We start from the raw sequence: 212 nt of genomic DNA on the forward strand, positions 1-212 counted from the left end.
CATTGTGTTGGGGACTTTTTAAATATGAAAACTGTCATAGGTAGCAATGTCCATATCGGTCGGAGTTAGTTAGTTTCATTGGCCTTAAAAACGGCCCTAAGCGATCAGTTCAATAATGTGATAAACTGTTTAAGGAAATTAATTGTGGCCGATTCCAAGGACGGGAAAATGCGATTGAACAGGGCCTGATTGGTTGTGGTTTAGCATCATGT

This window comes from Montipora foliosa, chromosome 10 (genome assembly GCF_036669935.1).
Source record: "Montipora foliosa isolate CH-2021 chromosome 10, ASM3666993v2, whole genome shotgun sequence".
Lineage (NCBI taxonomy): Eukaryota > Metazoa > Cnidaria > Anthozoa > Scleractinia > Acroporidae > Montipora > Montipora foliosa.